We start from the raw sequence: 12,023 nt of genomic DNA, 5'->3' as shown, positions 1-12,023 counted from the left end.
CGATTGGATTCCTTCTAATTTTACATTATACTAATTGAATAATCTTTATTATTATTGTGAGAAAAAAACATTAGAAGGTGAACCCTTTCACTTGATTTTATTTGCAATTAACTCGGCCCACCCTATTTTACTTGTCATGAACAACTGCTCGTAGTCCCTCTACCTATCTTGGCGATTAAGGCCACAACATTTCATTCGAATTCTTCCGTAAAGTGGGATAGAACTTTAAATTCCTTGGTTTGAAAAATCATCCTTATTTAGTTAATCATAGGTTTCCAACATTGGATCTTGTGCATGGAGTAAGGATGGTTAGGGAGGGCATTCCACAATTCAACCAGGATTTCCTCCTAAAAGCATGAGTTAGGAAGTTCTTACGCTGGGAAGGGAGGTGGGGCCTACCTTGATATTTTGGAGGAATCCACCCCATCCATCTCTTTCCTCTCGTGTGATCCACTTGAGTTTTAGATCTGCTTGATTTTTGGTAGCATGTCCTAAAATAATCTCATAAAATGGATGAACGGGTGATTTACTCACAAACATCAAGGTGGGCCCCACCTTACTTCAAACTGTACTTTTAAAACACAATTTTTGAGATTGGTAGTTATTTTCCAATATACAACCAAAGACTACATAAATCAAAACATGTATTTAAGCCATGTATCCTGCATCATCCAAAATAATCAACCGACAAGTGCATTTATTGTATAAAAAAAAAAAAAAAAAAAAACAATGTACGCAAAGGAAAAGATGAAACTGAAAGAAGTTTTGGCTTCAGTGTCAAGAATAGCTTTAACGTCTGATTTATAAACAGGGTCCAATAAAAAAAAGGATACATTTCATTAACTGCTTACTATGTTGATAAGGATTAGAAACTGTGCAAGAGAATTTTGAACTTCCGCAACCTTCCTCCTCCACATACTGGTTTACTTATTTCATATTGCATTTACAGTTGTCTAGAAGGTTGGGGCATTGAGAAAAAAATTCATCAATAACTTTAGATAATGCTTCAGCAAATGACAATGTCATTTCATACTTACGTAACCAGTTAAGGGATACAGGAAATTTATTTTTTAAAGGAAAAATATTCCAAGTCAGATGTTGTGCCCATATTGTAAATTTAATTGTACAAGAAAGGCTTAAAAAAATTGACAACACTATAAAGAACATAAGAGAAAGTGTGAAATATATAAATGGGTCGCCATTGAGACTGAGTGTATGGAATGACATCATCCAACGTTTGAATGTGCCATCTAAAAAAATGTTGAAGTTGGATGTGTGTACACGTTGGAACTCAACCTATGAAATGTTAGATACGGCAATGGAATTACAGCTTGCATTTTCTGAATACGTAGCACATGACAGAATGTATTCTTGGTTACTGAGCACAAATGATTGGGCCAAAGCAAAACAAGTTCACACATTTCTCAAAGTTTTGTACGATTGTACGAAGATTTTTTCTGGGAATCAGTATCCAACCGCGAATCTGTTTCTTCCATCTCTTTAGAAGATTAAGGATGCTCTACAAAAAAAATGCCAGTGCGTGTCACGCCCCGAATTCGGTACTCGACTTCCATACACCAAGTCCCAAGTTCGGCGCACCACAAGGAAGATTTTTTATTAAATTTTTTTATTGTATATACATATAATGATATCTGAGCATGAAGATCCATGATCAAAATACCAAGCAACACTCTTCATTATAAATCCTAATGATTACAAGTACAATGCTCTTCAAAAGGTATATAACGTCAACATTAGCAAATCAAAAAATAGATGCAATGTATCGAGAAAGCTAAGTCTTTCAAGCTACTCCAGCCCTGAAAAAAATGGGAAATAGGAGGCTTAGGCAAAAAAGCCTAGTGAGTACACTCGTGTGTGCAATGTGTCCTACATGCAAGCAAGATAAATATGCCATGAAGAAATCATGTATGGTGAAAGGTGTGTAGTACGTAAGGTATAATGTCAATACTAATGCAATGCATATGCATCATAGTAATACTCCGAATCAATGATACCAGCATTACCAAGTCATATTTTCATTTCTCCTATACCACAGCCATAACCGTATTACACGCATCCGTAATCACATCATAATTATCATATTGTCATGCCATATCGTAACTGTATACCTCAAGAAAATACTGTGGTCAATACCTATGCACTAGACACTAGTAATCGACCTCGCATACCCGCACTGTGGTGGACTTCCACCAACTGTATATCATGAGAAACACCGTGGTCGACACCTATGCACCAAACACCAATAATTGACCTCACATAGCCGCCCTGTGGTGGACTTCCACCCGGCATGCTAGTAGTGGACTTCATTCGTGCTTTTCCTCGCCAGCGAGTCAGACCGGTCCCTGTTTGTACCTCAGCCCTTAAGCAGGTTGGACCCACCTCTTCTCAACCCGACCTCATTAATGGGAGTCAAATCCATGACCCATGTATCCACTCGGCCTGACGATGAGGCAACCCTAGCTAGCATAGGGGCTTAAGGACTTTCAACCCAAGGGGCACATCATCTCCTACTATTTTCACACTTTCAGTGTCCCGTTCATTTTCAGGGATAACCCGAGTCATTATCATAGATGTGCATTTCATCGTCAAGATCTAACTCATGTTATACGGCACGACTGTGGTATTTCGATCATCATGTATGTCATGATTATACATGAATTCAAGCAATCATGATAAGGCATACATTCAAGTGCATGTGGTATGCATATAATGTTATGAGTTTAGGGTCTGCTTAACCTTTAAGGCAAAAATGACATATAATCATCATATGCCACTATCAACTATATCAATCCATAGTCATGTGACTAAACTGAAGAGGACATATCTTACACATGAACAAATGTATTGAAGTACACTTGCACATACCATCATTCTATGGTGCATGAGTATGATCAATAAAAATATGGTCAAGTAAATGAATTTAGTATGCTAGGAAATGGAACAACATTAATCAAGATATTAAATCACATACTTCTATTAACCTTAATCACTAGCATCACTAATATCATCCATAGCTATCATAGTCACGAGCATTAATTGTATTCAGAATTACACCATATCCTTCACAAGATAGATATTTCATTAGTGGCTTTGGCCAAACATTATTTTCTTCTATTAGGACCACATGGTTATACCTTAACTGGGCCTTATGATTAATGAGTAGCGGTGACGCAAAGTACATGCACCAAGTGGTTATAAGATAAAAGGCTTAGACATAACATATAGTAAATGAGCCACATGATGAATGGTGTTGGTGAAACTCATATAATGTAAAGGGCTTCACCTTCAAGTGAGCTGTTAGTAGGTTGGATTTACAAATACTTATTGTAGTAGTTCTACAATGGTTTAGAAAGTACAAGTAATCTTCATAAGATATAGTGAGCCCTAAGTTGAATGACTTGGTATATAATATATACATAAGAGTTAGTCACGATTGGATAATGCGGGTTTGTCTCATACAACGTAGTGGGTCCTACTTCCAAGTGGTCATGCAAGCAGATGGGTCCACACAAACATTACGGTGGGTCCCATCAAGTAGATAATATAGGTAACTCACATACATTAAGGTAGGGTTCATAATCAATATGACACATGCTAATCACACAATTCTCATATGCCCACATGGTCTTATGGCCACTCAATTATCAGAAGTCCATATGGTTGAGTGGCCACACAAATGTCACTTTACTAGTCATAAAAAGGGACTTAAGGTTATATGGTTATGTACTTTCATTACATCATAGCTCACATAATGGGGTAACCGCTTTACTAATCTTTCACATGATCAGGCGGTAAGTACCACAACTTTACATAGTTTAGTATGTATACGATTACTATCATGATCTAGTGTCCACATTTCAAAATATCCAAACATAATCGAGCAATCATAATCCTACACACGAATACACGGTTACACCAATTATGATAAGTCTTATACTACAACCACTTCACACATCACATAGTTAATGACTCATATTCGGTGTCACATGGTTAAGGGCCAAGGGCCACATTTCATCATACCATTTACGGTTTAGAGATCACATCACATAGCATCCAGGACCTTGATAGCATTAGCTTGGGTAACATAACCCTACATCACATTTGGTTTAGTGTACAACTTGGTCATATGTGATTCAAGTGGCGGTATCTATATCGATAAGCACAAACCTACGTTGTTGAATGGCCATCAATGTCACTTGATTTTATACGGTTAGATGGCCTTGTACGTATTTCACATTCATACAGTTAGATGACTACATATACTACATATACTCCACTATTGTCTATGATTAGGTGGCTATACATACAACAAATACCCACATGATTAATGGGCCAAACAGGTATATCACACTCTCACACCACTAGAGTCTACATATTTGATATAATTAAGCATGTTTAAGGGTTTAAACACAAGTCAAATGATCTTATTACTTGGGGCCGCACTCTAACTAAAGTGTCAAGTGATTAAGGGTTGTCTACAATCAGCCCATTTAAGGGATTATCATCATTACTTCAAAAATTATAATATCAATTCATCATATATTCAACACATGGAGATTATAAACTCTTGTCGAAGAGGCCCAATGGTTGGCCCAAACAAGGCTACCACTGATGGGCCCACATGGCATTCACTTAAAATGGGCCTTAACATTCTTGGCCCCACACATCAATGGAATTTACAATGGGTTCCATGAGGTAGAGCTCATGGGGCTTTCCCATGAGGTTAAGTTGTATGTGACCCACTTAGGACTTAGGTCTGCTTTGATTTTAGTCCAAATCCTAAAATGATATGGGGAAGTGGATGGTCCGCATGGATTAAATAGATACACCATGGTGGTCTTAGGTTAGATTCAATGGTTAGGCATTAATTCTCACAGCCTTATATTGTATGGTCCATTTCAGGTCAGATTGACTGATCTTTGGGACAATGGCCTAAAGGGAACCCAGTATATGGGCTAGATGGGTTGAATATCTAATACATCGTCAGGATGGCCCATACAAATTTTCAGTGATGAGAGTTCAATTTGCATTATTTCAGAATATACGACTATCTAATCATTGGATGGGCCTGAGTCTTGTTAACATTCCGTCAAAAGGGTTGATAAAATAAATAAATGATGAGGATCTTAAATATATATCATGTCATAACCATGGTGGATTAAGTGGCATAACACCTACATCAAAGTGGGCCATACCACACACAAGTTGAGAGGGTTACCCTCCATTAAATATTCATAATCATTTGTTGGGCCCATAGAGATGTGGTTCATAAATCCAGCCCTTCCATTATGTGTGTCCCACTTGGTTGAGGGGTCAGACCAAGTTTCAGAAACATCCAAATTTCAGGTGGACCCCAGCAAGTGATTCTATATACTCAAGCTTCGAGTTGTACGAAGGGTTTAAGGAGATCAAAGTTACATGGGTCCCAAAGTGATATATTTATTATATATATAGACAATTCATTTATTTTTAGAGATTATTTTAGAGCATTATCAAAATAAAATGAATCATATCCAAAGATTATTTGGACCTCACCACAAATAACAATGACGATAATGATTTAACAGTTAAACAATTCACAGGGCCCACCTTAATGTTTATTTTCCATCCAATCTGTTCATAAGGTCACAAAGACCTGGATTAAGGGGAAAAACAAATTTCATATTGGTCTAAAACTTGTATGACCCAAAATTCAATGGTAGACATTCAATCCCCTACTGCTTTTATAATGTGGCCCACTTGATAGTTAGATCTATCTTATTTTTCTTCTCAAGCCTTAAGATGACTCGCTAAATGGACGGACGGTTTGGATATAACACATACCTCATGATCAGACCCATGGATTTATTCAGCTTCATATACATATATTTATTTATTTTTATTTTTTTTGGTGGTGTGGGCCATCTGAGTTCCATGTACGGCTGAATTTTGGGGGTGACCCATTTTTAAACAGGACCCATCAAATGCACGGTTCTGATGTTCGACATACATCATGGTGGGGCCTATGGATGGGACCCACGATCCTTGCCTACCATAAGCAACAGACGCTACAGCGTCCAGATGACGCTGGACGTCAGCAGCAACAACGCCCCTTGCCTATATATATTTTTATTTTTTTTTGTTTTACTGAGGTTTTTCATAGGTGGGGCGCATATCAAGATAATCAAGTACGTCTGTTGCATTCTTTAGCTCGAGACACATCCAACAAGTCCAATATGCAGCATGTTTTGACGCACAGAAACCTCACAGTGGGCCCTAACAGCTTAACACTATTAAAATAGTATTTTTGATGGTGTGGCCTACCAAAGAACTGGATTGGCTTCATTTTTCGGCTCAATGCCTAAAATGAGCTGGGGAATCGGATGAACGGCACGGATTAAATACATAGAACATAGTGGGGCCTATGGTGGTCCCATAGCCCTTCCCTTCTATTGATAGCAACTAGACGCTGCTTGCTGCAGCATCCTCTGGACGTTGGCAGCAACCAGCGTACACTCTCCTCCTTTTTTTTAATAATTTATTTTATTTTATTTTATAATGTTATGTGTGTGCACATGTGTGTATGTGAGTGTGTGGCCAGCCCAATGGGCCACACTTTGGGCGGTTTGGATGGCTTACAAAATTCTTGTGGGGCCCACTATCAATGGGTCCCATATAAAGTCTACAAAATTATTTTTATTATTATTATTCTTTTTATATGTATTCTCCCATGAATCCACACCATTAAACACATCATATCATCACCGTTATTGATCATCTTTTATATGTACTCTTCTATGTATCCACACCATTGATCACATCATTATCATCAAATAGTCACCACTAATAATCATACAAATAATTAAAAAGAAAATAAACCAAGAGTGGAGTGGGTGTGCTCACCTTAATGGACTAGATGGATGGTTGAGATGGATGGAAGGGATGGGGTTGATGGCCCACCAAGATCTCTCTCTCTCTCTCTCTCTCTCTCTCTCTCTCTCTCCATGTGTAGAAAAATGGTGAAATGTTAAGGAATGAAGGGATATATGTAGAGAAATTGTTAAAATGTGGTTAGATTTAATTAATGTGATCTTGGTTAGCTTAGACTAGGATTATGGAAATTAATTCATGATTTGTAATTAATAGTGGATTAAAGGGGCATGGGATGGCATGGTGTGATGATGTCATACTTGAGGTGTGGCATGAAGAAGAGTTGACTTGGGATGTACATGAGAGATGGGAGGTATGGGTGTGTGTGACATCACACACATAAGTAGAGATTCTCTCACCCATGTGTGGCATGTGCATGTGGGTATGATATGTGTTATGCACATGTGTGGAATGGAGTACATGGTGCCTTGCGCACATGATATACTAATGATTCTTCACGGTGTATCTCACTAATAGAGTATCATACAAATGCATGGGTTGTACCTCCACGATCGCGGCGACAGGGCAGTCGATATGAAATAGGTTTTGGGGTCTTGAGGTTCCGGTAAGTTAGGTGTGTACTATGAACGGTCAATCCAAGTCTAGCTAAGGGCATCGATCATTGTATACATAAGCATAGAAAGTCATACGGAATAGACGAGGTCTTATAGTGCAGGTCCAGATTTCATACGCCAGATGACAGTTAGTATGAAGACGAATTTCGATAAATACTAGGAGAAATGTCATCTGTTGATGTCCTTGGTAGTTGTTCTTGATCCTCGTTATAATATGGGGTTGGTTAGCTTTATTTTCATGAAGCTTTATCCTACTGAAAGAGCGGTAACAGAGACGTCCAAGGTTCGTCAAGCCCTTGAAGATTTGTATAAATCGTATGTTAGTACTTTACCTGCAGCACGTGTTGAAGAAAGTAGAGATGCAGATATTTTTGTACCTGGTAATCCAGATGTGCTAAATGAATACATATCATACTTAGCACAAGCACAAATAGGAGTTGATACTAAGGAATCAGAACTAAATGTACCTCAATGAGCCAATCGTAGTGCGATCCGAATTTGATATGTTGAAATGGTGGAAGATGAGGGTTAGTGAATCAAAATACCCTACATTATCTGTGATAGCACGAGACATATTATCAATAACAATTTCAACAGTGGCATCAGAATCCACATTCAGCACAGGGAGCAGAGTTGTAAGCAAGTATCGAAGCTCACTTTCGTCAAATACAGTTAAAGCGTTAATTTGTATGGAAGATTGGTTGCGCCCGATATGGGGAGGAGGAGATATGAATGATGATGATGATGAAGAGGAGATTGAGATTCGTGACGACTGACGAGTCTCTACCTGTACATCAGTAATTATTTTCGGTTTTTCAATTCTCTTTGGTTGAAAGTTGAATGATCTATAATATTATTTCACTACAACTGCAAACATAAAAGTGTTGGAATATGGTTTGGAAGACTTTGAATCTTTGATATTTATTTACATATGCATGTTCATTTGCTTTTATTTTTTATATATTTATATTGCTTTATTTGGTTCTTATATCAAGTTCAAATTATTTATCAATATTCTGATTTTTTAAATTAAAAATTGAGTGTAGATATGTCGTCATCTAACCCATCGACAAATATTTGGGACTACGCTTCCCTAGTTGAATCACCACCAAAGTCTAAAAAAATAAAGATTAAGTGTGGTTTATACGGCGCAAAGTTTGTGAACAAGACTAATTGCTTTTGGTTACACTTGTCATGTCAAGGTGGTGATGCAAAATCATGCCCCAATGCCCTTAAAGATGTCTAAATTTTTTTTCAAGTCCTATTAGATTCGAATAGAAAACCTTTCACTCAATCTAAACCTTCTGCTTCTCAATCTAGTACACAAATGACATCCACAAAAGATGCAGAGGAGGAAGTCAGATTAAAAGCTTTGGAGGAAGAACAATTCCAACTCGCCTTAAAACGCATTATAGAAGAAGTTTCTATACTTCAGCGATATTCGAGTCAAAGACAACACGATGTTGAAGCTGGATCAAGTACGACAAATAAGAAGAAGAAAAAGAGTAACAAATTCAAATTCCTGACCCGTCTCGGTGAATTTTATAAGGCATTGGGTACTACATACAATTCTTCACATAAAGAAAGTTTGAAAAATCTAGTTCAAAGTGTAAAATAGCACGAAGGAAATATCTCTTCACCTTCTGACTCAGAGGAAGTGAACCAATATGTATATGAAAAAATAGATAGCAGTTCCAATGGATCAGATAACAATACAGGAAGGCACTCCTCTTATGGAGATTATTAGTTATGAATTGTCATTTTGAACAATGTCATGTAAATATATAATTATCGAAGTTTTTTAATCATAAATTATGTGCATTTTATATATTTTATTGCTTTGTTCAACTTCGAATTCTATTTGATAATTGAATTGAAATTCAAATGAATCTCAATTTATAACTCGAACTCGGCTCAAAGCTCAAACTCGTTACTCGAAAACCCTACTCGAAATGAGTTCAAATTTAGACTCGGACTCGAATTCGACTCAAAAACTTGAACTCGACTCGACTTGATTTCTACTCGTACTCGGTTCGAGCTCGGATAAGTAGAGCATGAGCAGGGAATCCATGCTTGATGCCTAAGTAGAGCCGAGTACGAGTAGGACTCGGCAAAGGCGAGTTGAGCATGAGCTAGGCAATACTTGACTGAGCTCGACTCGTGTACAGCTATAAATACCATCTAATTTGGTAACCCAGACACCTTCGGACCATGCAAACATTTCAACAGCCATTTTTCAAGTCAAATTGTTACAGGTGCGTTAATATAAATTAATGCATGCCATGATGGGACATTAAATGGACAGTTAGAAAGAGAAATGACGTGTGAGAACAAAAGATTCTTTCGAGGTGCGTGTACATGAGTGGATGTACACGCAGGCACACATGTACACGCAGGCACGCCCATTAAAAAAATGCGAGAAACGGAATTTCCTCTAAAGCCTTTCCCACCAAGTTCTGGAAACCTAGGCACTTCGCCCATCAGTTTTTGGAGATTATCTTAAGAGATGGGGCAAAAAATATACGTATCCAATACCCAAGTGGGCCGCACAAAAGGACAAGGTGAGTAGGAAAATTCATACCGTTGATAACTCTTTGGGGTCTACAGTAGTGTTTGCATGCCATCCCTATCCTTCGTAACATCATTCCTACTGAGATTAACTAAAACCCAAATATTATTATCCTGATTCAAAACTTCCGTGTCCCACTTGAGTATTGGATTCAGCTTATTTTTGGCCCAATATCTTAAAATGATCTTAAAAAATGGATGGACAGGGTGGATTTCTTACGAACATCACCATGGGCCCCACCAGGTTTCCAGCGCAGGAGGAAATCTGCCTCCTTAAAAATAGCACCCATGCATGTTAAACTAGACCATCCATCAACCGTCTACCTACTGGATGGGCCATTGAATGCACGGCCGCCTAAACAACGTCAGCCAATGCATGTAAAACCAACGTTTCAACACTAGAGGTCTTGGTATCGATCCCTAGCGGGAGTGGCTAACATTGAGTGTGTGTACTAACATGGGTGTGTACTAACAAGCTAACCCAAAAAAAAAAAAAAAAGGCCATTGCATGTAAAATAATTAAAGAAAAAAGAAATCACAATTTTTTTCACCAAAACGTGACCTCCCAATCAAAGAACCAATGGACAGTTAAAAATGAAAAAAATATGTGTACAAATGTTTTAAAATAAGCCAACGTAACCTCCCAATCAAAGAACTAGTGGACAGTTAAAAATGAAAAAAAATATGTGTACAAATGTTTTAAAATAAGCCTTAAAATTGAATGAATTAAAAATGCTTTCGTTGAGAGTTGAACTCAAGACTTGAGGTCTTGGTATCGATCCCTAGCGGGAGTGGCTAACATGGAATGTGTGTACTAACATGGGTGTGTACTAACAAGCGAACCCAAAAAAAAAAAAAAAGCCAATGCATGTAAAATAATTAAAGAAAAAAAAAATTACAATTTTTTCACCAAAACGTGACCTCCCAATCAAAGAACCAATGGACAGTTTAAAATTAAAAAAATATATGTACAAATGTTTTAAAATAAGCCAACGTGACCTCCCAATCAAAGAACCAATGGACAGTTAAAAATGAAAAAAATATATGTACAAATGTTTTAAAATAAGCATTAAAATTGAATGAATTAAAAGTGCTTTCGTTGAGAGTTGAACTCAAGACCTCCCGCTTACTAAACGGGTGCTCTAACCAACTGAGCTACGAAAGCTTGCTTGTATAATTTAAAAGAACTATTTTAGTTATTGATAATAATAGTAACATTGGTCTTAATTATCTATTTCCACAAGCACGTTCCATTGAAGTTTCCATTCTTTGAAATTTTCAGAATTCCTTAATTAGGGTGTGTTTGGTTCCACCAAATATCATGAAAGCAAAATATTACAAATTTGGTGCCATCTCCTGGTACGAGTCTTTTCTCATTTTTAAGATGAATTTGCAGCACCTGTTGGATCCAATACGAAGATTTGTACAATAAGCTTACGATGCAAATGAGTTCATAGAACTTGGATAATTTTGACCTACTTGGCCACATTAGGAGAGTGATACACCAGCTAGGATATCAAGTTGGGAACTTGGATGAACTTACAGCCCCTTGCATATGTGCTTAGATGAACTTGGATGCTCATAGATGCACTGACATGCAATTTGTATGTTGAGCTCAACCTACAAAGCTTTGCAGTAGGTCCGGCCTCATAACCCTTTTATCATTGTTAACTAGTAGAGCTGGGCATCGAGTCGAGTTGGACCGAGTTAGGGCTGACCTGACTTGATCCGGTTTTGAAATAGACTTGACCCGAACTCGGTATCGAGTCCAGCATGCCTGACCCAATCCGAGTACAGGTCAGGCCTGGACTAATCCAGACCGAGTCCGACCCGGTCACAAGTACTGAGTCAGGTCGAGTCGGCACTGAGTCAGGTCAGGTGCAACAGGTATGCGGGGGCTTAAATCACAACTCAAAACCTAGGTGCACTTGTCAGAATTGCAGCCTCTCC

General features: G+C 37.9%; 1 non-coding gene across 1 annotated transcript; it reads right to left on the bottom strand.

The window, feature by feature from the left end:
- Positions 1–11,164: 11,164 nt before the first annotated feature.
- Positions 11,165–11,238, bottom strand: TRNAT-AGU (transfer RNA threonine (anticodon AGU)). Its single transcript has one exon. It is a non-coding gene; the product is annotated as a tRNA-Thr (tRNA).
- Positions 11,239–12,023: the final 785 nt, after the last annotated feature.

Source organism: Magnolia sinica, chromosome 14 (assembly GCF_029962835.1).
Source record: "Magnolia sinica isolate HGM2019 chromosome 14, MsV1, whole genome shotgun sequence".
Classification (NCBI taxonomy): Eukaryota; Viridiplantae; Streptophyta; class Magnoliopsida; order Magnoliales; family Magnoliaceae; genus Magnolia; species Magnolia sinica.
The sequence above is the reverse complement of the archived record's forward strand: the minus strand, read 5'-3'. Positions and strand labels throughout refer to the sequence as shown.